Raw genomic sequence first — 24,864 nt, forward strand, 5'->3', positions numbered from 1 at the left:
ACTACAAAGCAGTAATAATTAAAACAGCGTGGTACTGGAACAAAGGCAGAACTGCAGACCAATGGAATAGGGTTGAATACACTGACATCTCCCCTCAATCATATGATCATCTAATCTTTGATAAAGGTGCAAGAAATGTGAAGTGGAGTAAGGAAAGCCTCTTTAACAAATTGTGCTGGCATCACTGGACGGCTACATGCAAAAAAAAAATGGGCTCAGAACTCTTGCCTAACACCATGTACAAAAGTAAGATCAAAATGGATTAAAGACCTCAACATCAGACCAGACACCATAAGGTACATTGAAGACAGTAAGTAAAGTAAGTAAAGGCCCTCCCGTTGTTCATCGATTTGCTCGAGCGGGCCCAGTAACGTCTCCATTGGAGACTTTGTTGTTACTGTGTCTGGCATATCGAATACTCTCGGTAGCTTGCCGGGCTCTCTGAGAGGGGCGGAGGAATCGAACTCGGGTCGGCCATGTTGGCCGCGTGTAAGGCGAACGCCCTACCCGCTGTGCTATCGCTCCAGCCCCAGTTGGCAAAACCCTCCATGACATTGAGTCTAATGGTACTTTCAAAGATGCCACGCCACTGGCCGAGCAAGTAAAAACAGAGATAGATAAATGGGACTATCTTAAACTAAGAAGCTTCTGCACCTCCAAAGAAACAGTGACCAAAATACAAAGACAGTCTACAGAATGGGAAAGGATATTCACTGAATACGCATCTGACAAGGGGTTGATATCAAGGATATACAAAGTACTGGTTGAACTCCACAGGAAGAAAACATCCAACCCCATCAAAAAATGGGGCAATGAAATGAACAGAAACTTTCTCAAAGAAGAAATCCGAATGGCAAAAAAGCACATGAGAAAATGCTCTACATCATTAATCATCAGGGAGATGTAGATCAAAACCATAATGAGATACCATCTCACACCTCAGAGACTGGCCCACATTCAAAAGAACAAAAACAACCGATGCTGGCACGGATGTGGCGAGAAAGGGACACTCCTTCACTGTTGGTGGGAATGCCGACTAGTTCAGCCCTTTTGGAAAACAGTATGGACGTTTCTCAAAAAATTAGAAATTGAGCTCCCATTTGACCCAGCGATACCACTCCTGGGAATATACCCCAGAGAGGCAAAAATGTGTAGTCGAAGTGACATCTGCACTTGTTTGTTCATTGCAGCACTCTTTACAATAGCCAGAAACTGGAAGAAACCTGAGTGCCCAAGAACAGATGACTGGTTAAAGAAACTTTGGTACATCTACACAATGGAGTACTATGTAGCTCTTAGAAAAGATGAAGTCATGAAATTTACATACAAGTGGTACAATATGGAAAGTATCATGCTAAGCGAAATGAGTCAGAAAGAGAGGGATAGACATAGAAAGATTGCATTCATCTGGGGGATATAAAGCAACAAAATATGAGATTAATACCCAAGAATAGCTGAGATCAACACCAGGAGGATTACTCCATAGCTTAGAGGCCAGCCGGGTATTCTAGGGGAAAGGGCAGTTAAGATAGAGAAGGGAGCACCAAATAAAGGGTGTTTGGAGGATCCTCCCAGGAGGGGAAATGCATGTTGAAAGTAGACTATGGACTGAACATGTTTGCCACTCAATGCCTCTTTTGCAGACCACAACACCCAAAAGGAGAGAGAGAACAAAGGGGAATGCCCTGCCACAGAGGCAGGGTGGGAGGGGGGGTGGGGGGGATATTATCCATGGTGGTGGAAAACGGGCACTGGTGGAGGGATGGGTATTTGATCATTGTATGACCGAAACCCAAGCACAAATATTTGTAAACCTACAACTGTACCTCATGGTGCTTCACTAATAAAGGTAAAGGCCCTCCCGTTGATCGTCGATTTGCTCGAGCGGGCCCAGTAACGTCTCCATTGGAGACTTTGTTGTTACTGTGTCTGGCATATCGAATACTCTCGGTAGCTTGCCGGGCTCTCCGAGAGGGGCGGAGGAATCGAACTCGGGTCGGCCATGTTGGCCGCGTGCAAGGCAAACGCCCTACCCGCTGTGCTATCGCTCCAGCCCAATAAAATAAAAAAAAAAAAGAGTTAAAGCAACAGAAACCAAAGCAACATTGGCCAATTCACAGACTGGGGGAAAGCAATTAATTCTTCACTTTGAGTTGAGGTTCTCCCTAGTAAAGTTCTGAGCTTCCAATGCTCTGATCAGACTGGTGACAGCATGTTTCTTCAGCCTGTTTACCTAGAGCCAGTAAACCAAGTTTTATCAAAAATTCCCAAGGTGGGGGGTACCTTTTAGATGAAGATTAGAATACATTTATTCAATCACCTTTGTAGAATTAGAATCTGATTCTTACAAGAAGCAAGTTACAGAAATATGGTTTTCTCTCCACCTTTATTTTAAAACTTTGCCAGATAGCTTAACAAACCTGGCTTGTCCTTTTGCATAAACACACCAAGATTAGAGAACTCTCCATTTGGGATACCCATTATTTACTGCAAAGTCCTGGGGGTCGACTAAAGACAGGAGACACACCAATAATGGCATTAATCTTATCTGGCACGTCAGTTACCCAGGCCTGGCCGTAAGATGTCCCGCGATGAACTGGATGGCCTTGAGCCTTCAGGTTGAACTGGATGTAGCTTTGGGCCTCATTTTCCACAGAGATGTCCTGGCAGAAAGGACTCCATTCCATCCCTTCTTCAGGGCTGGGAGAAATCCTGGTTTCCAGGTTATTTCCTTGACACTGAGAGCAGGCCCAGACTGAGTTAACCTAGATTTCTCCATAGCAGTGATGATTTCCAGTCTTTCCTTGAGCTGGCCTGACTCTAGGGTCACCCTGAGGTTTGTAGGGTACTTGAAACAGTACCTGTTAAGTCCCTGCTCCTGTCATTTAGATAGATCCCCTGTCTGTTTCCCTGGAACAGGGCTTTGGGGTCCCACAGCTGGTTTTTCCTGTCTGCATGAGGGGTAGACCCTATTACAGAGAGGAAAGACTTGTCTGGATTTATGCAAACCAACATAGTTCCATGGAGCATTAAAAAAAAACATACTGAAGGTACAAAAGAAGAGAAAAGCAAGCATTTCACCTTACTCACAGTGAGGTATAATACACCCATTTGCTGTGGGTCCTAGTCAAAGGAAGCTTAAATCTGTAAAGATAAAGCATACAGTTTAACATCATGCTTAATTCATTCAATCCTTTATTGAAAACCTTGACTTCCCATCAATAAGAGCACCATATAAGAGTCCACTATACAATTTAACATGTCCATTCATTTAATCCCATGTCGACAAACCCTTGATTTCCTGCAACTTTTGAAAAATTCAGTTGTCCAAGAGCACTGTAACAGGAGTCTGGATAATCTGTCCAATACCTTTTCCATAGAGCTTACCAAAAAGGCACTAGAACAATCCTACGGATGTAATTTAAAGTTTCTTATAACAATACAGTTTGATCAGTTCCTTTTCTTAAAACACAACCTCAAACCTTTTGCACATTCCTTAACATTCATTCTGTCCTGTAACTTTCCTTCAACTCATTTCAAAACCATCTTCACTTTAACAGGATCCCTTTCCTTTTTCCCACTGATGATATCTCCATCCATTATCTTTCTGACTTATGACATACATCTCTATTAGTACTACAGGATCTCCCAAGTTTAGACACAGCTACCATAAATCTCACTTAACATGACAAAACTGTCCTCTGCAGTGCTATTTCAAAAGCATTAGATCAGTTCTATAGATATTCAAAAGGCCTTAAAAATGCTCACAATGAAAGCTCTTACAAGGTATATTCACTAGGCAAAAGATCACTTTACATTAGAAATTAACCAGGAGACATCTTAAAATTCTGATTTACAGGAAAACACAAATACAAAAAGATTAAAACACTCATAGATTATTATGAAACATTAAGTATTTCACACTTGTGTACAAAGTTTTCTGAAGAACAGGGCCAGGTTGATACCTGGTGACAAGGCTTAGCATGAAATAAAGTTATCAAAATAGTAGCATGTACTTTCAAGCACTGGACAGGCCGATTAACAATATAGTTAGTAAAATTTCCCACGTTTTCCATGAAATTCTCCATTCTCAGAAACTATTACAGAAGGCTGACATCTGAGGTTAACCCATTTTATAACTCTTAGTAGTTCTAGAAATTTTAGTTATCAAGAGTCTCAGAGATCAGATAGAGCACTGGTAGGACAAACTTTGCAACCAATTTTATAACTCTAGAAACTCATGTTTAAGCTAAACCATTACTTTTTGAACCTGTTTTCATGTGTTACAGTTATTTTAACTCACAAGATTTTCTAGGTCAAATATTCTAATCCAATGCAGATACAAATATGAACATTGCCATAACAACATAAGACTTATGAACAACCAATTTTTGTAAAACATGATAAAACCTTCTTTGGCTTAATTTCAATAGTTCTTGTACCTTAGTTATTTAAAATCATGAGCTCTCTACACCAGATACTTTTAACAATTCCACATGAATACAAACGTGCTTTCAGACACAGGAAAAAAAACCTTTTGGGTTTTTACCAAACTTTGATATTATCATAGAAAATAACACTTGGACTGTCAATGTTTATGTAACCATAAGAAAACTTTGTTTATTTTGATGCCTTCTGTGCCTTTGTTGTTTGTAAAACAGCTAAATTCCTCATTACAATTGGCTGAGGCTTGTAAGATAAAGCCTTGCATTCTCTGAACTTTATTTCACTTTAGTTTCAGGCTCTAGCTCCATAGCTCTTCTAGATAGTACAGATTCTTAAGTTCAAAAGGATTTCAACTGTTAATCATATAATCATTAATGTTCTTCTAACAAGAAATTTAGATTGAGAATTCTGCTCTCTCTGTAGGCTCAACCTTCTGATAAGATTTAACCCTTGTCTAACAGGTTTCAAAAATAACTGCATTTCTTAAATCACTGGGTTGCATATCACTAACTTCTCTAGAATTTCTACTTCTGATTTCAGCCTGGTCCCAACACTCGAGTGTTCCACATAGACAGACATACAGCAGACAGACAGACAGACAGACAGACAATGAACTGACTAAAACACCACACATACATGTGCACACATTTGCAATTGATCGATCAAGGGAGGAACTGATGGACTGAGAAAGGAAGGGACAGTCCCCAGGGCAAAGGGACCTTATCGGCCGATTGCGAACACTGCTCCCCATTTCCCAGCCTGACCTGACGCTGCTCCCCATTTCCCAGTCTCCTGCTTGTTAAAAATGGGTCAAGAAAGCGCTTTTGTTGATATATCACTTAATCACTTAATCACTTAATCCCCGTTATTCATCGATTTACTCGAGCGGGTGCCAGTAACATCTCCATTCATCCCGGTTGCGTGCTAGTGTAGCCCAATGGTATCTGTTCGTTCTAGGGACATGCAGAGCCTCAAATCGATCATTCAGGGTCTTGACGAAGAAGTCTGACCATCTTGTAGGTGGGCGTCCACGTGATCTTTTGATGTCCCATGGAATCCAATCAGTAATGGCTCTAGTCCAGTGGTTGTCTGTAAACCTCATTATGTGTCCAGCCCATCTGATTTTTGATGTCCTGGCAAATGAGACAGCATCCCTGATTCTTGAGCGTTGACGAAGATCAGAACTCCGGATTCTATCTCTCATTTGAGTGAATCGTGATATTCCAAGCATAGCTCTTTCGATTCCTCTTTGAGAGACCCGAATAGCGTTCTCATCCTGTTTTCGTAGGGTCCAGGTCTCTGAGGCATATGTTAATGCAGGAAGAACAGTGGAATCAAAGAGATGTGCTCATAGCTGGAGGTTCTTTGTCCTTTTAGTTATTTCTTCAACGCTCTTGAAGGCATTCCAAGCCGCTCTCTTCCTCCTGCGCAACTCAGGTGCCAGGTCATTTATCATGTTGATTTCTCGGCCTAGGTATATATAACTGTTGCATTCGGAGATGGTGGTTCCATTGAGAGCGAATGGAGCGTCAGGAACAAGGCTGTTTCTCATAAACATTGTCTTCGTAAGATTCAGCTGTAGTCCGACCTTTCCACATTCGCAGTCAAAGTCGTTCAGCATTTGTGCTGCTTGGCTAATGTTTGGTGTTATTAGAACGATGTCATCAGCAAAGCGGAGGTGGTGTAGCTGCCGACCATCTATCTTCACTCCCATGCTTTCCCATTCCAGTCGTCACATGATGTTCTCGAGGGTGGCACTGAAGAGTTTTGGTGAAATGGTATCACCCTGCCGAAACCCTCTCTTGATATGGATGATTAATTCTTTGTAGAATGGTGAGATTTTGGTAGTGAATCCACAATAGAGCTCATGAAGAATCCTGATGTATTGAGTTTGTACGCCCTGATTGGCTAGGACTTCCATAACCGTTTTCTGTCTCAACAGAATCAAAGGCCTTCTTTAAATCAATGAACGTTAGACAGGGCGGCATCTTGAACTCCCGAGAAACCTCAATGAGCTTAGTAATCATGTGGATATGGTCGATAGTACTGAATCCTTTACGGAATCCAGCTTGTTCACATGGTTGTCCTTCATCTAGTGTTCTGCTAATCCTATTCAGGATGACTCGAGTGAACAGCTTGTAGATGACAGACAATAGGCAGATCGGGTGATAGTTGCCAGTGTCATGGATGTCTCCCTTCTTGTACAGTAGTACAGTCCTGCTGGTTTTCCATTGGGACGGAACCTGGCATTCAGACAGGTAGCGTGTGAAGAGCCGAGCCAATGTATTGATGAGTACTGATGGTAAGTTCTTCAGGTGTTCAGGTCTGATCTTGTCTGGGCCAGGTGCTCTTTGTTTCTTTACCGACGAGATGGCATGTTGGATTTCGGAAGGGAGAACATTGGGAACGACATATCCATCATGTGGCATGTGGTATGTGGGCAAGTGGACGTGGCTATTAAAGAGATCTGAGTAGAAGTCATGAATAATCTTCTCCATTGCCCTTCTGGAAGATGTGATAGATCCATCATGATGTCGGAGGGCAGTCATCTTGGTTTTGTAGTTGGTGAAGGACAGGCGGGCATTACGAATGCTTTTCCCAGCTTCTGCCGCATCTACCAGTACTGCTGCTCTCCTGTTTTTGAGGTCATCCTTGATGGCTTCTCTGCACTGCTTGGCCAGTTCGGATGTTCGCTTGTGGTTGCCTGAGGCATGTGCCAAGCCACGTTGGCGAATAAGTTCAAGAGTGTTCAAAGAAAGGCGGTTTTTTGTGGTTATCTCTCTCTTGGCATTCCTCGCACAATCATGGAGGTGCTGAATCATTCGATCGTATTCCTCATCAATGTTGTCAATGACGGCATCTTCCCATGTTGCCATAACAGAGCCAAAGAGCTCCCAGTTGGTGGTCGTTCTGGGAGTCCTCTTCTTAAACCTTGCATTCTTTTCTCCTCTTTCTGTGAAGTAGAATTTTGCACGAAGAAGACGGTGGTCTGATCCCGTTTGGAATTTTGGGACAACAGCAACATTGGTTAGGCAAAACTGCCGATTGAATATGATGTGGTCTATTTCATTGTGGAACCGTCCATCGGGAGACTCCCATGTCCAACGTTTAGATTCAGCCTTTTGGAACTGTGAGTTACCATGGAAGGTTTTGGTTGACATGATGAACTCAGACAGTCTGATACCCTGTTCGTTTCATTCCAGGCCATGGGTCCCGATGTGGAGTTCATCGACTGATCTTCTTGGTCCTATCTTGGCATTAAAATCACCGACAATGATCTTGTAGAAGGTGTGATCTTCTTTATAGAACTTCTCCAGCTCCATGTAGAACTTCTCAGTTTCTCTTTCACCATAACTGGACGTTGGTGCATAGACAACAAAGATAGAAACTGCCGGTAGTGAGCCACATCTATTCAAGTGTAATCGTCCGATTTGGGTTGTTAGGCATTCGAATGAATCAATACTCCTGGCTAAGTTTGTGTTGACAAGGATACCGACACCACTGACGCCTCTTTTATCACATGTTCCAAGGAACAGTTCTTCTCCAGTGTCGAAAACAGCATGATGTGATTGATGTCTTCTCGTTTCGGTCAGACCAATGATGTCATACTTGATCTTTCACGCTTGTACCATAAGGTCTTCAATGGATGCAGTAGATGCCAGCGTATGAGCATTAAAAGTACAGACAATCATTTTTGTTTTTCTGCGTTTTGGCAGCCTATTTCTGCCTTGGTATTTTATCAGCCTCTCTTTCCATATCCTTCTCGACTCTGCATATTCAGGGTTAGGGAAATGAGATCCATTTATTACTGGATTTGGCATATCAATTTGGTCTATTTGGCATAGACCATGGGTAGCTTGCCAAGCTCTGCCATGCGGGTGGGATATTTAAGGTACCCTGAAAACTTAGAGAAAAGTAAATAAATAGTCGCGCGGCCGCAAATGCAGCCGCGCGCTCCTGGGAGCTTGTTGTGATAATCTCTGGATCCTGGCCGTTGTTGGGGTTACACGGCAGTTGGAGGGCGTAACTGTCTAGCTACTGACAGGTCCAGTCCCAAACCGTGCAGGCTTGGAGATCTCAGCCCCGGGTCCCACACACCTGGGTTCCTCTGCCAGTTCTGTTATGCCTGAGGCTTATCAAAGTGTGTGGAGAGTGGCCCCAGTAAGGCCCTGGCTGGGGCCTGGAGGTCTTCAGCTGTTGGGTCCTGGCGAGATAGTCAGGCACAGGGTAGGAGACTCTGCCTTGTGCTCTCGCGGGAGCTTGTTGTGATAATCTCTGGATCCTGGCCGTTGTTAGGGTTACACGGCAGTTGGAGGGTGTAGCTGTCTAGCTACTGACAGGTCCAGTCCCAAACCGTGCAGGCTTGGAGATCTCAGCCCCGCGTCCCACACACCTGGGTTCCTCTGCCAGTTCTGTTATGCCTGAGGCTTATCCAAGTGTGTGGAGAGTGGCCCCACTAAGGCCTTGGCTGGGGCCTGGAGGTCTTCAGCTTTTGGGCCCTGGCGAGGATAGTCAGGCACAGGGTAGGAGACTCTGCCTTGTGCTCTCCCGGGAGCTTGTTGCCTTTAATCAAAAAAATAATTTGTTAATATAAGCCAGCTAAATAGACTATGACAAAGATGTTACCATATTTTGGCCAAGGCTAATTCTGAGGCAGGCAGATTCTTATCAGACGTGGGGATAGGCTGCCTTAGTGACACACTTCTTTGTTTCTGATGTCAAACAGTTAATCCTAAAATCTTGCATTTTCCTGCCTCCTCAACTTTGATACTCCTATTTCTTTTGTTACCTGCAAAGATCTGACGGCAAAATGATCTGGTAATGCAGACTGCCATTCACTGGCTGTCTTTCCCCACTATACTCAGGCCACATGGTGTTACAGAGGTGAACAAGATACTCTTTATCTAAACTACCTAGTTGGAAGCTCCTAGGATGTTTTCCTAATTGCAAGCAATAATCTATGAAAAAGGATGGTTCCTTGGCAAAACTTTTCTCCAGGTCTATTACTTTGGTCTCTCCCAAGGGAATTCTAACCCCCCCCAACCCCCACCCCCGTAAATTGGCCTTAATTTTGGCCTCTCCCAAGGGGACTCTAACCCCCTGTAAATTGGCCTTAACTCAGAGGCTCATTGGATTTGGACCATCTCCACCTGGGCGGGCCTGGCGTTGGGCAGACCCACAGCTCTGTGCCCGAGCCGATCCTAGTGCTGTGGTGTTAAAAACTCTGCTCCTTAAAAAAAAAAGTTCTACCTTTCTTAGCTTGCTACCTCTTTCCTGCTTTTTGCTGGCTTGCGGCTCTTCTCAGGCCTCTTACCAGCCTTTTACCCTTTTTTTTTTTCTCTGCCTTATATCAGAACTTCCTTCATTAGCATTTCAATTGACCTCTAGCTGATCTTCTGATTAGACTGAGACTGAGTGGGGAAAGGATTTTCTGGAAATTGATCTGCCTTAGTTTCCCAGAGTCTTTCTCACTAGTGGGTTTACTCCCGTCCCTCCCATAGGGGACGGTGACGCAAAACAGACAAAGGAGGGGTGCCTCTTTGCAGAGACCTTTCAGATGCTTGCCTGGCTGGTGGAGAACTTGGCCTTAGTGGTTCAGCATTGTGACTTGCGACCGGCAGCTATGCCAGTGCCACCCTTGACCGTATGTTCTCCGTGGAATCGCAGGCAGCCCACTCGAGCTCCGTGACTTTAGAGGGACTTTAAGAGTGCCAGGTTGTGGAGCTACAAAATCACACCCAATAGGAGGACCTATCAGGGTGCTCATGCACGCACACAGTCACACAGAGGTTATCAGATTCCTCCCCCAGTCCCCCTAGAGATTTCCAAGGGAGCATACCTTCACAGCAGATTTTCCACAAATTACCTCCTTTATCCGAGCCACAAGGTTTGGAGAGAAGGAACCTCATGGGGGCCAATCCACACCAAAGGAAGGCCATTCTGTTGAACAATAAGTGTCAAACTTACCTTTCTTGATCATCAAGCCCAGATCCTGAGCTATCCTGTGGATTTCAGAGAAGTGATCAAGAATTAAAGCTTTGGGGGTCGATTGATTCTGACCCGTATTAAACAATCTTAATAAACAGAGTTAGGAGAAAGATAATAAGACAAATACACACACTAAGGACACATGCACAGATCACATTCCTGCACTCGCTTGGACCGGTCCTTCTCTCGCACGGGTGCGCATCACATTCACCACAGTCACACTGGGATTCCCAAATTTGCCCAAAGGGCGTGCACGTGATTTTCACCTCCGGAGGGTTTAGTTCTTCCAAGTCTTCTCCCGGAGCCAGGTTTTCCAGAACAGATGAGGACCCAGAGAATGTGTCCTCCAGAACAGATGAGGCCTCCAGAACAGATGAGGACCTAGAAAATATGTCCTCCAGAACCTAGGATAACAGACGAGGACCTGAGGAAACCCTATGTCCCTCAAGTCCTCCCAGTCAGGGTTGGCCACTTCCCTGCCACAGTCCAGAAGGGGACACCGTGCCCCCAGAAAACAGATGGAATATTCCCCAGAATTTAAGGCCTTTTCAAAACCCGCTCTCTGGGCCCGTTTGCTGTCAAGAGATCTCGCTGAGGCCTCCAAATGTTAGGACGCGGACCATGATCTCCCTTTAATGACAAAGAGACTCCAGAGACTGCAAACAGCAAGCAAGGTTTATTGTAAGACTGGCTAGCCAGGGTCGAGCCATCAGGCAAGACCTCGAACTTCTTCAAAGGGGATCTTATATAGGCCTTCACTGGCCATTACAGCAAAACCCGCGCATTTCATAGCCAATAGATTTGTAACAACATATACCTTCTTAACCAATCAATTTAAAAGTACATCACTCCTTAGCCTATAGATTCAAAGATCAGCATTTCCGTACATAGGCATTGTGGCTAGTGGGTATCTGGTAACTCAGACATTTGGTTATTACGTGGCTCCCTTTGATTCTCAGCTCATGGCTCCTGCATTCATGTGGAGATGGATAAGGGAAAAGTTACTAACAGAGGTAACAGATAAGGAAGGGCCAACAAATGGTTTCAGAATTTACATCCCAATAAGGATGGGTCAACAAATGGAGACAGAATTTACATCTCAAGGCTTTACCAAGGAGGGGGCATGTAAGGAAGATTTACTAATTAGCAGAGTTTAGCTCTGGAATTTTTCTCAGGGTCCCTAGGGACCTTACACAGTAAACTGTTTCTGAGAAGTCAGGATAAACTGTCTTTTGTTCTAGTTTGTAATCTTTTGGTTTTGCTTTTGGGTCATACCCAGTAGTGCTCAGAGCCTAACTCTGTGTTCAGGGGTCCCTCCTGGCAGGGCTCAGGAGACCATATGTGGTACAAAGGATGGAACCCAAGCCCGTGGCATGAGAGGTTTTCTCTGTACTATCTTTCCTACCCTCTGCTCTCTCTCCAGTCCCTTGTTTTACAATGCCTATTTGCATTTTGTAGTTTTTATTTTTATTTGGGCTGGAGTGATAGCACAGCGGGTAGGGTGTTTGCCTTGCACGTGGCCGATCTGGGTTTGATTCCCTCTCGGAGAGCCCGGGCTACACCCGGCCCAGACCAAATCCCACATCTACAGGTCTTGACTGGTTGCCCTCAGGTCTTAAGCTGCTGGCTGATTAGCTGATCCCCACCCCACCCCCACCAAATTCCTCTTCTATTGCTTACACAACAGGGGGTCCCCTATAGGGCCTCTCCAAGCCCTGCAGGATTGCCTCTGGAAATGTGATTCTTCTAGACTTGGGCAGATCTAGCACCAGGAATGAGGGAACTGGTTCTCTGAACTGTGAACCTTCCAGAAGTTTTCCATACCGGTCTGGAAGGGAGCAAAATTAAAATTCACACACACACACACACACACACACACACACACAGATACACAGACACAAACACACACAGACATACAGACACACACAGACATACACACAGACACACAGACAAACACACACACAGACACACACATAGACACAGACACACAAAGACACACACACACAAAGACACACACACATGTACCCAAAACATGGCATAAGATTTCCCGCGTGGAGGTTGCTTTCCTCTCAGAGACATTGACAGATAAGAGGAACATACAACAGCATTTGTGGTGTGCATGTGTGTGTGTGGGGGGGGGGGTCTCCCTGTGCTGCTTCAGGAGACCCCACCTCTTTATGTTTTGTTTTGGTTTTGCTTTTTTGGGTCACACCCAGCGATGCACAGGGGTTACTCGTGGCTCATGCACTCAGGAATTACTCCTGGCGGTGCTTGGGGGACCCTATGGGATGCTGGGAATTGAACCTGGGTCGGCCGCGTGCAAGGCAAATGCCCTACCCGCTGTGCTATTACTCCTCCAGCCCCCAAAAGGTGGTATTCTTAAAGGGGAAAAAAGAGATCTCCATCGACTGAGCCCACCTAGACTCCTCCCTTACAGCGAGAGGGGGTCACTGATAGTGAACTGGAGGGACCCACCCCCATACTACCACAGCAACATAAAGAAACAGCGCAGATTCCCACCACGAGGAGGGGGTGAAGAAAAGAGCCCAGTTTTTGGAGGCCAGCTGCACATGCTAGGGGAAAAGGCAGCTCAGATAGAGAAGGGAGCACCAAATAAAGGGTGTTGGAAGGATCCTCCCAGCATGGGAGAAGCATGCTGAAAGTGGACTATAGATGGAATATGATTGCCACTCATTGCCTCTTTTGCAAACCACAGCACCCACAAAGGAGAGAAAGAACAAAAGGGAATGCCCTGCCACAGGGGTGGGGTGGGATAGGGGGGATGGGGAGTGGGAGGGATACTGGGATCAGCAGTGGTGGTGGAGAATGGGCACTGGTGGAGGGATGGGCACCTGATCACTGTATAACTGAAACCCAAGCGCAAAAATTTGCAAGTCTACAATGGTACCTCATGGTGTTTCACTAATAAAAATTAAAAAGAAAAGAAAAGAGCCCAATTTGCTGAGAATCACCAGGAGGACCCCTGGGAACCTCTTGACCACCTACAAAAAAACTAGCATAAATGGTCAGTGATAGAAATCAGCCAAGATCTCAAAAACAAAGGGGGCTCAGCTGTGGTGGGGGTCAGGTGGTCTGGGTATTCATCTGACCCGGTCCTGGCAATAGCACAGCTGCCATCCATCCTAGCTGACTCTCTCAGAAGGTGGAGGGTGTGCTTGGCATCAGAACTTAGTGCACCCCTGGCAGCGAAGGAAACCAAGTGTCCGGGCTCAATGCACATCCATCTTCGGCAGGTAATTCCTGGGCTTCCCTTTCCACTGGGCTGCTCCAGACAGGGCCAGGTGCCATCCCTTCGCCTGCCCTCTAGGAGTCCCGGCATTTTCTAGAAGTCAGAGACAAGCTCCAGGTACAAGTGGCGGTGGCGGCAGATGCCACCCTGACCTCATGGCACAAGGGAGGAGTGAGCCCTTCTCCTTCCCCCTGCCCCAATGGGACTCTGAGATGACGCCACATCTGCCCACTGTCTACTTGGCCATGATCCAGAGACACACCAACGAATCTCGAACCTGAGCACTTGCTGCAGCCATCTCTTCAGACCCTAATTATTAAAAGTTTAGAATTCCTAGAGCACTGGGGCTGAAGCTATAGCACAGCGAGTAGGGCATTTGCCTTGCACGCAGCTGACCTGGGTTCGGTTCCCAGCATCCCTTATGGTCCCTCGAGCACTACCAGGGGTAATTCCTGAGTGCAGAGCCAAGAGTAACCCCTGAACATTGCAGGGTGTGACCCAAAAAGGAAAAAAAAAAGAATTCCTAGAGCATTATATTGTATTGTATCCATAACAAGCCATACAAAACACATTGTCTAGCATGGCCTTTTCGGCAGGTCTGAGTGGCGGTGGATCTGGTCTCGAAATATCGAAGGTAACTAAAGTAGAGAAAGAGAATATTGTGCAAGTTGTCTGCCACACAGGCAGGGGGAGGTGTGGAATGGGGGGAGGGGATTTTGGTGGTGGGAAACGTGCACAGTTGAAGGGATAGCTGTTTGATGACTGTTTGATCGAAGCTCAAACATGAAAGCTTTGTTATTGTACCTCATGAATCAATAAAAAAAAAAAAATCCTGGGCTTCTAAGACACCGCCAGGGGACTGCAGTTAACTATGTAGTGCTGGAACGGTTCTCCTGAGACCTGCCAGGAGAGATCCCTGAGCACAGAAGTAAGCCCTGAGCACTGACAGGGATAAAAACTGTGACGGGAACACTAGTACAGCAGGTAGGGCGTTTGCCTTGCACCCAGCCGACCCAGGTTTGACCCCAACAACCCATAGGGTCCCCCGAGCACCGCCAGGAGTAATTCCTGAATTCTTGAGTGCAGAGGTAGGAGGAACCCCTGTGCATTGCTGCCGAGTGTGACCCCAAAAAAAGGAAAAAAAATAAAAAGGAATACAAACTGTCTTGGCCACACACACACACACACACCCACACACACACACACACACACACGCGCGCGCCCTGGATGCCTTCACTATGCCAGAGAAGTGGGTCTGGAAAGCAGCAGCTGTGTCTGGGTGTGGGGCCTCTGTAAGGGGCAGGGCAGAGTCTGGACAGTGCAGACGAGGCCCTGGAGGGGTGGGGAGCCCAAGGTCAGGCCGTCCAGGCTGCAGTCAGGGGCTCTGGGACGCCAGTCCCCACAGGACCATCCTTTTGCTCTCGTCACCCTGTGGTGACGGGGTTGCTTGGTGCTTGTGAAGATTCTGTCCTGACAACTTCCTTGTGTGCCCGGGGCCCTCCTCGGCCACCGTGGTGGCTAAGGACCTGGCGACAGCTCAGCCTGGGAGCCGAGGGGGAGACACGCACAGCTCAGAACCAACCGTCTGATGGGGATCCCAGAGCACCCTGCAAAAGCCACGACTCTCCTGACAGACAGAGGAGAAATGGGACAGGTGGCGCCCAGAGGCTCTCAAGTCTTGAGGCTATTTTGTATGACACACATTTTGCACGCAGCTGACCCAGGTTTGAGGTCCAGCATCCCACAGGGTCCCCTCCACCCCAAGCAACTCCAGGAGTAATTCCCGAGTGCAGAGCCAGGAGTAAACCCTCTGAGCATTGCTGGGTGTGATCCAAAATGAAGAAAAAAAGAAAGAAAGGTACACACTGCTCAACTGCTCAGGACTGGGGGTTCAATCCCTCCCACTCCGTGGCTGTCACAGAGGCAGAGATAGCACAGGGCTTAAGGCACTCGCCTGGCAGCCAGCCGGTCCCTGGCATCGGATATGGTTCCTAGCCTTGCTAGTGCTAGGAGTGACTGTGGAGTGCAGAGACGGGAGTAAGTCCTGTGCAGACGCCAGATGTGGGCGCAGACCCCCCAGAGTGGGTAGAAACGTGTCATTACACAAACGAGCCAGCACACAGAAAACCCAGACCATGAGCCAATGCCAATATAAACTCTGGACTTTGGAAGTTAGCGTGTCAATCTAGGTTAATCAGTTGCAGTGAATGTGCCCAGGTGGGGTGGAGAACAAACTAATGGGAGCGGGGGGACTTGGTGGGGGGAGGCTGGGGTGGGGGGTCAGGATTGAATCCTCTGTGCTGTCCATATCTAAGGTTGTGGGCAAGTCACGGGACCCCTGGGCTGGCTTTACTTTCTGCTGGAGAAGAACTTGACCTAGATACATGTTCTGGGCTTTTGTTTCTCAGGGAAAAGCAACTTAGAAAACTGAACTCAGGGTAGGCCTGCCAACTGGTGACTTTTGTCGAACAAGTTTTATTTTTTCATTTTTAAAATTTTTTATTGTTCGGTCTTTTGGGCCACACACAGCGATGTTCAGGGCTTCCTCCTGGCTCTGCCATCAAAATTGCTTTTTCCTGGGCTGGAGCCGGTAGTACCAGTGGGGAGGGAGTTTGCTTTGCATGCAGCTAACCCGGGTTCGATCCCCGGCATCCCGTATGGTTCCCCCAAGCACCGCCATGAGAAATTTCTTAGTGCGGAGCCAGGAGGAACCTTTGAGCATTGCCGGGTGTGACCCCCCCAAACCCCTCCCCCCCGCAAAAATAATTACTCCTGACCATGCTCAGAGGACAATATAGGATGCTGGGTATCAAATTCAGGTCAGCCACATGCAAGGCGAATGCCCTACCTGCTACACTATCTTTCTGGTCCCTCAAATATGCTTTAAGACCATTGGGGTTTTTTTGTTTGTATGTTTTTTCTTTTTAGTGAAGCAAGATATTTTGGGGGGGGGGTCAGAGCAATAGTACAGATGGGAAGGCACTTGCCTTACACATAGCTGACCTGCGTCTGATCCCCGGCTCCCATATGGTCCCCCAAGAGCACCCCCAGGAATGACCCCTGAGCTCAGAGCCAGGAAGAAGCCCCAAACGCTGCCAGGTTGCTCAACCCCCAAACGGCAGCAGCAACAGCAACAAAAGGGAGCTTTCGAACAAAACTGGCTTAGAAAGATTCACATGAGGGATGAGAAGGAAAGAAATAACTATTCAAGGGCCTGCCAACTAGTGATTTTTGTCAAACATGTTTTGTTTTTTAATTTTCAAATTTTTTTATTGTTTGGTCTTTTGGGCCACACACAGCGATGTTCAGGGCTTTCTCCTGGCTCTGCAATCAAGAATTGCTTTTCCTGGGCTGGAGCGGTAGTACAGCGGGGAGGGTGTTTGCCTTGCACGAGGCCTTCTGGGGTTCAATTCCTGGCGTCCCATGTGGTCCCCCAAGCACTGCCAGGAGTGATTCCTGAATGCAAAAATAAAAGGGGGGGGGGCTGGAGTGATAGCACAGCAGATAGGGCGTTTGCCTTGCACACAGCCGACCCAGGTTCAATTCCAAGAATCCCATATGGCCCCCCGCCCCCAAGCAGGGCAAGGAGTAATTCCTGAGTGCAGAGCCAGGAGTGACCCCTGTGCATTGCCGGGTGTGACCCAAAAAGCAAAATAAATAAATAAATTAAAAAGTGAAAGAAAGAAATAGCCAGCAAGGAGATAAGTAAGTGAGACCCATTTCGAGGGAGAGACGGGGCTTGAAGAGCGAGCCTAGAACCAGTTTGGGAGGCCCGAGCTGTGTTACAGGCCACTGGCCCCGGGCTCGCTTCCCAGACCCGTGTCAGGGGTCACTGAGCAAGGCTGCCCCCTGGAGTGAGCCCTGACACAGAGCCAAAAGATGGCCCTGAGCACCAGTGGGTGTGACTCAAAAGAAAAGTAAAAAAGAAAAGAAAACCACTGTTTTCTAGGGCCAGAGAGATGGCACCTTGGAGAAAAGCTGCTTGCACTGCACGTGGCTGACCCAGGTTCTGTCTCTGGTGCCACACTGCCCTGAGCACCATTGGGAGGGATCCCCAAACCCAGAGCCAGGAGTCAGCCCTGAGCACTGTCAAGTGTGGCCCTAAAACAAACCAGAAAGTCCTCCACTCTTTGTGGCTACCATGCAGCAAACAACCAAAAAAAAAAAAAAAGAGTTTAAAAAAAAATAAGCATACACAAAGAAACAGAGAGAGAGAGAACCCTAATAAACCGAATCAGAAATGAGAAGGGGGATATCACAACAGAAACCAAAGAAATCCAAAAGATCATCAGAGACTACTTTGAAAGTCTGCCACGAAACAAGAGAACCTAGAAGAAATGGACAAATTCCTGGACTCCTATAATCTCCCAAAGCTGAATCAAGAAGATCTGGAGTATCTGAATAGACCTATTAACATCAACGAAATAGAAACTGCAATCAAAAGTCTTCCCAAAAGCAAAAGCCTGGGCCCAGATGGATTCACTAGCGAATTTTTCCAAACATTTAAAGAGGACCTGCTGCCAGTTCTTCTCAAGCTTTTCCAGGAAATTGGAAAAAATGGAAACTCTCCCAAACAGTTTCTATGAAGCCCATATCTCTCTAATACCAAAAGGAAACAAAGATACCACGAGAAAAGAAAACTACAGGCCGATATCCCTGATGAACATGGATGAGAAGATTCTCAACAAAATACTAGCAAATAGAATTCAACTACTCATCAAAAAGATCATACACCATGACCAAGTAGGATTCATCCTGAGGATGCAAGGCTGGTTTAACACTCGGAAATCAATCAACATAATCCACCATATCAACAAAAGAAAAGATAAAAATCATATGATCACGTCAATAGATGCAGAGAAAGCATTTGACAAGATCCAGCACCCACTTATGATGAAAACCCTAGCCAAAATGGGGATAGAGGGGACTTTCCTCAATATAGTTAAAGCCATCTACCACAAGCCTACAGCAAGCATCGTCCTCAATGGTAAAAAACTGAGAGTCTTCCCTCTAAGATCAAGGACGAGACAAGGATGTCCACTCTCTCCACTGCTGTTCAATATAGTACTGGAAGTACTTGCAATAGCGATTAGACAAGAAAAAGATATTAGGGGTATCCAGGTAGGAAAGGAAGAAATCAAGTTCTCACTATTCGCAGATGATATGATACTATACTTAGTGAATCCTAAAACCTCTACCAAGAAACTTCTAGAAACAATAGGCTTGTATAGTAAAGTGGCAGACTATAAAATCAATACCCAAAAGTCCATGGCTTTCCTATATGCAAATAGTGAAAGAGAAGAAAGTGACATGAAGAAAACAATCCCATTTACAATTGTGCCCCAGAAAATCAAGTACTTAGGAATCACCTTAACTAAGGAAGTAAAGGACCTGTACAAAGAAAACTACAAAACGCTACTTCAGGAAATAAAAGAGGATACGAGGAAATGGAAAAATATCCCCTGTTCATGGATCGGGAGAATTAACATTGTCAAAATGGCAATACTTCCCAAAGCATTGTACAAATTCAACGCAATCCCTATTAGGATACCCATGACATTCTTCAAAGAAGTGGAGCAAACACTCCTGAAATTTATATGGAACACTAAGCCCCCACGAATAGCTAAAGCAATTCTTGGGAAAAAGAAAATGGGAGGAATCAACCTCCCTAACTTCAAACTCTATACAAGGCAGTAATAATTAAAACAGCATGGTATTGGAACAAAGGCAGAGCTGTAGACCAATGGAACAGGGTTGAATATATTGACATCTCCCCCCAAGCATACGAGCATCTAATCTTCGATAAGGGGGCAAGAAAAGTGAAGTGGAGCAGGGAGAGCCTCTTTAACAAATTATGCTGGCAAAACTGGATGGCTACATGCAAAAAAATGGGCTCAGATCTCTGCCTAACTCCATGTACAAAAGTAAGATCTAAGTGAATTAAAGACCTCAACATCAGACCGGAATCTATAAGGTACATTGAGGAAAAAGTTCGCAAAACCCTTCATGACATAGAAGCTAATGGTGTCTTCAAAGATGTCACACCGCTGGCCAAGCAAGTGAAAACAGAGATAGACAAATGGGACTATCTTAAACTAAGAAGCTTCTGTGCCTCAAAAGAAACAGTGACCAAAATACAAAGACAGCCTACAGGATGGGAAAGGATATTCACCAACTACACATCTGATAAGGGGTTAATTTCAAGGATACACAAAGTACTGGTTGAACTCCACAAAAACATTCAAACATTCAACCCCATCAAAAAAATGGAGAGATGAAGTGAATAGAAACTTTCACAAAGAAGAAATCCGAATGGCTAAAGGCACATGAGAAAATGTTCCACATCATTAATCATCAGGGAGATGCAGATCAAAACCACAATGAGATATCACTTCATACCACAGAGACTGGCCCATCTCCACAAGAACAAAAGCAACCGGTGCTGGCATGGATGTGGTGAGAAAGGGACACTCCTTCACTGTTGGTGGGAATGCCGACTGGTTCAGACCTTTTGGAAAACAGTATGGACGATTCTCAAAAAATTAGAAATTGAGCTCCCATTTGATCCAGCAATACCACTCCTGGGAATATATCCCAGAGAGGCAAAAAAGTATAGTCGAAGTGACATCTGCAATTGCCTGTTTATTGCAGCACTCTTTACAATAGCCAGAATCTGGAAAAAACCTGAGTGCCCGAGAACAGATGACTGGTTATAGAAACTTTGGTACATTTACACAATGGAGTACTATGTAGCTGTTAGAAAAGACGAAGTCACAAAATTCACATACAAGTGGTACTACATGGAAAGTATCATGTTAAGCAAAATGACTCAGAAGAAAGGGAAAGACATAGAAAAATTGCATTCATCTGGGGAACATAAAGTAACAAAATAGGAAACTAAGACCCAAGAATGGCCGAGATTAGTACCAGGAATTTTACTCCATGACTTGGAGGCCAACCACACATACTAGGGAAAAGGGAGCTCAGATAAAGAGGGGAACACCAAATAAAGGTGTTGGGAGGACCCTCCCAGGATGGGAGAAGCATGCTGAAAGTAGACTATAGACCAAACATGATTGCCACTCAATGCTTCTTTTGCAAACCACAACACCCAAAGGGAGAGAGAGAACAGAGGGGAATGCCCTGCCACAGAGACAGGGTGGCATGGGGGGATGGGGGGTGGAAGGGATATTTTATCATTGTATAATTGAAACCTAAGCACAAAAATGTGTAAGTCTGCAACTGTACACTGTACCTCATGATGTCTCACTATTAAAAATTTTTTAATAACAAATCAGCATATAATTTTGAAATGAAAGGCAATTATTTACATGTAACAATCCATTTTTTTGGGTTTTTTTTTTTTTGCTTTTTGGGTCACACCTGGCAATGCACAGGGGTTACTCCTGGCTCTGCACTCAGGAGTTACTCCTGGTGATGCTCGGGGGACCATACAGAATTCTGGGAATCGAACCTGGGTCGGCTGCGTGCAAGGCAAATGCCCTACCCGCAGTGCTATCTCTCCAGTCCCAATGCATGTTTTTTAAATTGTATTTTATTTTTGCTTTCGGGTCATGCCTGGCGATGCTCAGGGTTTATTCCTGGCTCTGCACTCAGGAATCACTCCTGACAGTGCTCAGGGGACTATAGGGGATGCCGGTGATCAAACTCGAGTTGGCCATTGCAAGACAAATACCCTCGTTCCCTGTACTATCACTCCAGCTCCACAATCCAGGTTTTATGGAGAAAAAAAAAATTTTTTTTTAATTTTTTGGTGTTTGGGGGTCACACCTAGTGGTGCTCAGGACTTACTCCTGACTCTGTGCTATGGGATCACTTCAGGAGGGGCTCGGGACAAACCCAGGCAGGCCAAGTGCCAGGCAAGTGCTCTACCTGCTATGCTATCTCTGGCCTGAAAACTGAGGGGTAGGGGGATATAGCGATATAGCACAGCGGGGAGGGCGTTTGCCTTGCACGCGGCCGACCCGGGTTCGATTCCCAGCATCCCATACGGCTGCCCAAGCACCGCCAGGAGTAATTCCTGAGCGCAGAGCTAGGAGTAACCTCTGTGCATTGCCGAGCGTGACACACACACACACACACACACACACACACACACACACACACACGCATTTTTTTCCAATCTTAGCATATCTACTTCTAGTGTGTGGGTCATTGATATCTTACAAACCCCAACAGCCCCAAACAATGTGCTTAAGAAAAGACCACATAAGGGCAGAGAGCTTTACTGCATGTGCTTTGCATGTGGGAAGCCTGGGGTATGGTCCCAGGTGGTCTCCGAGCACAACCAAGCTACATATCTTAATGAGCATAGCCCCCGAGCAACCCCCAAAGCCTGCAGTAAAGAAACCAACATTAGGGCTAGAGAGCTAGGACAGTAGGGGAGGTACTTGCCCTGCCAACCCCGATTCAATCTCTGGCACTGCCCATGGTTCCCTAAGCAGCATCAGGAGTGACCCCTGAGCTCAGAGCTAGGAGTAAACCCAAGCACTTCCAGGTGAGACCCTTCCCCGGCCCCCAAATGCCAGCAGAAAAATGAGAAAAAGAGAACCACCAATCACTTGGAGCAGAGCCATAGTACAGCGGGTAGGGTGTTTGTCTTGCACACAGCCTACCCAGGTTCAATCCCTGGCATCCCATATGGTCCCCTGAGCACCACCAGGAGTAGATCCTGAGTGCAGAGCCAGGAGTAACCCCTGAGCATCGCCAGGTGTGACCCAAAAAGCAAAAAAAAAAAAAACAAAAAACAAAAAACAAAAAACAAAACCAACCAAACTACCTGTCATCTTGCTAACACTGAACCCCATAGGGAGGATTACAGTGCCTGAGTCTGGGGCCCGCCCCGCCCTCCTGGTGCCCTGCACACACACCTTGAACATTCTAACTGGATTCCACTGGATTCCACAGCCTCAACCCCGTCACCCAGCGGCCTGAGGATTTGTTTGTAGGTGATCTCCAGGCTGCGGCGGGTTCCTCCTGGCTGGCATCCCCCTCCCAGCCAGATACGTGGAGAGTCTCCTCCTGGACGCGTGGGAGGCCACTGCCTCTCAACCCACCGGCAAAAACCTCAGCCCTGGTGCTCCCTACCTCCCATAGGTCCCTCTAGACCCTTCTGTGGGAGGACGGAGCGGGGGGGCACCGGAAAGAAACAGAGGCAGGGACCCCTGTACCCTCTCTGCTTGCTCCCCACAGAGCCTGCAGGAAGCCATGAGCACTGCCAGGTGTGGCTCCCAAATCAACCGATCAACCAATCAACCAAAACCAAAACCAAGCAAGGAACCGGGAGACGGGCCCTGTCTGCTGCTCACGCAGCCCATGGGTGAGTGTGTGAGTCATGCCTGTAAGAGGCCGAGGACTATTTTCTGTCCATTTATGAGTACTTAAAACCTGTTTGTCTACAGGCTGGAGCAATAGTATCAGTGATTTTTTTTTCCTTTTTGGGTCACACCCAGCAATGCTCATAGGTTATTCCTGGCTCTGCACTCAGGAATCACTCCTATCACTCCTGGTGCTGCTCAGGGGACCATATAAGATGCAGGGGATGGCCACTTGCAAGGCAAACGCCCTCCCTGCTGTACTATCACTTTGACCCCAGTATCAGTGAATGCCAGTGGCTTGTGATTCCAGAGGGCTGCAGGGGAGACCCAGGGGCTGTGTTCTTTCTGTAAGAGAGCAGCACAGACCCCTCTGAGTATGTTTGCTGCAGCTACTCATGAGCTTGTCCTGGATGTGGGCTTGGGTTCCACTGGACAGCCACTCTGTGGGCACCACACAGCAGTCACAATGTCCGAGTCTTTTCTGTTCAGGGTCTGCCCTTGTGGTCCCAGTGTGCAACTCAAGCTGGTTCTCTTCTGGAGGGAAGACTCACGTCTGAGTGGTCCTTTGCTCAAACAAGAAGGGACTTGGTGTCTCCTGTTTGCCTATTGGGTCAGGTGTCACCTTTTCTGGAAGAAAAGGGCCCCCACTCACTCCTGGTCTCGCAGACTTTATCCTTCCTTTGCGGTCACTGATGGGCACAGATGCATTGTGTGATGGGCTGGGTAGTTAGCTGATTAATTGGTTTGTTTATTTATTGGTTGGTTATTGGCCAGCTGGTTGTTTGTTTAGTTGGTTGGATAATTGATTGAGTGGTTGACTGACTGGCTGGGTGTCGTTTGGTTGGTTAGTTGGTTAGATAGTTGGTTAGTTTGCTGGTTGGTTGACTAGCTGGATAGCTGGGTATTTGGTTAATTGGTTGGTTGTTTAGTTGGTTTTAGTTGGCTCTTGGGTTGGTTGACTGATGGACTGGCTGGCTGGGCATTTGGTTAGTTGGCTAGTTGTTTGGTTGGTTACTTGGTTAGATAGTTGGTTAGTTTGTTGATTGGCTGACTGTCTGGGTATTTGGTTAATTGGTTGGTTGGTTGACTGCTGTATTTTTCATCTATGTCAAATCTAGGAGGTCAGGGCCCTCTCATTTACTACTGTATTCGCAGCACCCAAAAGAGGGACAGGCACTCAGAAGGCTCTTGATTAATATTGAATGAAGAAGTGAAATTAATGCATATTTCCATTCAGGTGAGTGAGGCTTTCTAAGCTCCAATGGCCTCTCTTCAAGGTGGAGGTTTAATGCCTCCCTCATTCTGTTTCCGTGTGAGTACAGGAGTCCAGGCAGTACATTTATACGAAGCCTCTTCTGAGACATGACATGTATGACATGCGGACAGAACCCACAGCGCCCACAAGGTGTGCCCTCAGCCCTCACCGCCACCAGTGTAGGGATATCCCTGACAGTACTGGAACACGGAAACTCTGGGTGGACCCACATCTCTGGGGACTGGAGCAAAGGGACACTGAGTAAGGTGCTTGCCTTGCACACAACCACTTAGGGTTCAATCCCCAGCACCCCACATGCTTCCCTTGAGTGTAGAGCCAAGAGTAAGCCCTGTGCACCACTGTAAGTAGTCTCCTTATACCCATCCCACCCCCGCAAAACCCATGCAAAAAAAAAATTAACTTAATCACTTAATCACTTAACTTCCCGTTAGTCGTTAATTTGCTTGAGCAGGCGCCAGTAACGTCTCCATTTGTCCCTGTCGCGTGCTAGTGTAGCCCAATGGCATCTGTTCGCTCCGGGAACATGAAGGGCCTCAAACCGATCGTTCATGATCTTGACGAAGAAG

This window comes from Sorex fumeus, unplaced genomic scaffold (assembly GCF_029834395.1).
Source record: "Sorex fumeus unplaced genomic scaffold, SorFum_2.1 ptg000093l, whole genome shotgun sequence".
Taxonomy (NCBI): Eukaryota; Metazoa; Chordata; class Mammalia; order Eulipotyphla; family Soricidae; genus Sorex; species Sorex fumeus.